This window comes from Scylla paramamosain, chromosome 29 (genome assembly GCF_035594125.1).
Source record: "Scylla paramamosain isolate STU-SP2022 chromosome 29, ASM3559412v1, whole genome shotgun sequence".
Taxonomy (NCBI): domain Eukaryota; kingdom Metazoa; phylum Arthropoda; class Malacostraca; order Decapoda; family Portunidae; genus Scylla; species Scylla paramamosain.
Genome location: NC_087179.1, coordinates 1,176,642 through 1,180,306, shown reverse-complemented (window position 1 = coordinate 1,180,306; position 3,665 = coordinate 1,176,642).

Here is a 3,665-nt window from a genome sequence, read left to right as displayed (position 1 = left end):
AAGAGTTCAGCTTTAGAAATAGATGTGATAGCAGTGGTGCCATCTGCTTGAAGTAGAGGAGGGAAAGAAGAAGAAGCAAAGTTATTGGAGATATTTTTGGCTAGATGGCAGAAATCACGAGGGGAGTTAGATATTTAAAGGTTTTGACATTTTCTGTTAATGAAGGAGTTTTTGGCTAGTTGGAGAACAGACTTGGCATGGTTCTGGGCAGAAATATAAAGTGCATGAGATTCTGGTGATGGAAGGCTTAAGTACCTTTTGTGGGCCACCTCTTTATCATGTATAGCACGAGAACAAGCTATGTTAAACCAAGGTTTAGAAGGTTTAGGACGAGAAAAAGAGTGAGGAATGTACGCCTCCATGCCAGACACTATCACCTCTGTTATGCGCTCAGCACACAAAGACGGGTCTCTGACACGGAAGCAGTAGTCATTCCAAAGAAAATCAGCAAAATACCTCCTCAGGTCCCCCCAAATAGCAGAGGCAAAACGCCAGAGGCACCTTCGCTTAGGGGGATCCTGAGGAGGGATTGGAGTGATAGGACAAGATAAAGATATGAGATTGTGATCGGAGGAGCCCAACGGAGAAGAAACGGTGGCAGCATAAGCAGAAGGATTAGAGGTCAGGAAAAGGTCAAGAATGTTGGGCGTATTTTCAAGACGGTCAGGAATACGAGTAGGGTGTTGCACCAATTGCTCTAGGTCATGGAGGATAGCAAAGTTGTAGGCTAGTTCACCAGGATGATCAGTGAAGGGAGAGGAGAGCCAAAGCTGGTGGTGAACATTGAAGTCTCCAAGAATGAAGATCTCTGCAAAAGGGAAGAGGGTCAGAATGTGATCCACTTTGGAAGTTAAGTAGTCAAAGAATTTCTTATAATCAGAGGAGTCAGGAGAGAGGTATACAGCACAGATAAATTTAGTATGAGAGTGACTCTGTAGTCGTAGCCAGATGGTGGAAAACTCGGAAGATTCAAGAGCGTGGGCACGAGAACAGGTTAAGTCATTGCGCACATAAACGCAGTATCCAGCTTTGGATCGAAAATGAGGATAGAGAAAGTAGGAGGGAACAGAAAAGGGGCTCCTGTCAGTTGCCTCAGACACCTGAGTTTCAGTGAGGAAAAGAAGATGAGGTTTAGAAAAGGAGAGGTGGTGTTCTACAGATTGAAAATTAAATCTTAGACCGCGAATGTTGCAGAAGTTAATGAAGAAAAAGTTGAGGGGGGGTGTCAAGACACTTAGGGTCGTCGACAGAAAGGCAGTCCGACCTGGGGACATTTATGGTCCCCTCCCCAGATGGGGACTCCGAGGCTGGTGTAGGAGTCGCCATGATGATTTTAAAATTTTAGAGTGAAGGGTGTGTGTGTTATTAGGTACTTGTAGTTTTGTGTGGAGGAAGAGAGTTGTCTTTAGAGGGCAGGCTGTGACTACCCCCTTGTGTTGTGAGACACAAAGGGAAACGTTCAGTGAGGTCACAGCTGGGTTTAATGATAAGTTCACAGCACCCCCTGAACAGTGCTTTAGACCTCACTGGGAGTAATTATTGTTTCGGCAGGTGTCTACTGCCTCCTCCTATATTAATTAACACCTATGAAAATATATGGAAAATTAAAACCAACTTGAACAAATTTACACTAATCCATCTAGGAGCAAAGAAAATATTACCGATGAATATAAATGATGACAATTGTATTTAAAAACAATGAGAAATTTTCGGGTTTAAATATTACATCCTCAGGTTATTATGATCCTATAGAATATAGGCGCAATAAAGCATCTGCAGCTCTAAAGAAACTCTACAAACTATACAATATGTGTGAAAACATAAAAATGAATTTAGTTCAAGCTCTAATTCTCCCAATTCTGGATTACCCACCTATCCCCATACACACTATGAGCAACACTCAAATCAGTAAATTACAGAAAATTCAAAATACAGCTCTCAGATTTGCCACAAACCAAAAACATCCCTACACAATGACCACAATACAAATGCATACACACACCAACACTACACCATTGAACATCAGACTACACAATAGAGCACAGAAAATATGGGACAGATTCGAAGAACCTGACACTTCTGTTTACCTGAAACTAAAAGAAAACCACAACAATATTTTAAGATTCCACCGGAACTACCACAAGCCTACAATACAGTACCCACTCCTACATACTAATAATTTAAACAACTACTTATATAACTATGTCAAAATACTATAATACTTACCTGGACATGACTTAGGGGGTAGACAAACATTAGTTTCTACAGAAAATTCATACCATCATAATATGGGAACCTGAAATGGAAGAATTTTGAAGTTATTATAAACAATACACATTGCACACACCTAGGAATCACATCACCAGATTACACATATACAGTTGCACTCAACCTTTCATACACTCAGTAAAACAATGAGTTCATGACTTACTATCAAACTTAAAGACTATTTTTAAACAAATATACGCGCTAGTTACAAAAAAAAAAAAAAGTTAAGCTGTCTTGTCGTTAATAATAATTAATAATAATAATAAACGGTTTATTCTTTAGGCAGTCAACAAACTGAAAATGTGCATTGGGGGTGGGGAAATACTTGACATTAATCCTAAAGGTAAGTCAAATCTAGAAGAGACTATTGATTGATGGCTCGCACCATGGTGGGAATCGCACTGAGTCTGTACCGGTCCGTACGTGGCGCCTTTAGGGGCGTTATCTTATTGTGGTGTCTGGTGGCACGGGTAGGGTGAGGCGCGTCAGGCGGCAGCATGTTTCTGAGACGTGGATGATTCAGAAGTCCCCTTCCAAACTTCTCCAGAGCCTCACGGTACCTGGTGGATAGTCTGGACAGCTTCAGGGTGTTCAGGGCTTCTTCATAGGTGGTGTATGCAGGGCCAAGGATGACCCTGCACGCCCTTTTCTGCACACTCTCCAACTGTAGCTGTTGAGTTTGTGTGAGGGAGGAGGACCACGCTGGGGAGGCGTACATGAGTTTGGGGAGGATGAAAGTAAGATACACCCCCCTTAACTCATCTGTCGGCGTCCCCAGCGACCTGACCCGTTAGGGACCGGTGGCGTGTTAGCTGGGATCTGCTTGCATTAACAGAATTAATTAAATTTATAAATTAATTAATTAATTAATTAAAAATGTATGTGTATGTAATTATATATATATATATATATATATATATATATATATATATATATATATATATATATATATATATATATATATATATATATATATATATATATATATATATATATATATAAATGTGGGTGTATACAAGCAGTCTTGTTGATAGGGACTGGTGGTGGGTTAGCTGGGCTCTGCTTGTATAAGGAAAAAAATGCAACCTTCTAGGCAAGGTGATCAGGCCTAGCACTAGATTACAATAACATCGAAGAACCTTGCGTTCTCACAATCAATACAGATAAATACACGAAACTTAAAAATAGCAATGTTGTCTGCCCACAAACTTTTATCTCCTACTTTCTTTAATTTTCCTAATTTTTCTTTCTTCTGTTCAAACTCTTTACTCTTCACCATCTTTCTATCAGTTCAGTTCAGTTCAGTTCAGCTAGAGTCCAGTCCAGGTTAGAAAGAGAGAGTATAAAGAATTCCGTCACGTCCGTCTTAATCCCTGTCTCTCGATATTATCGCATCT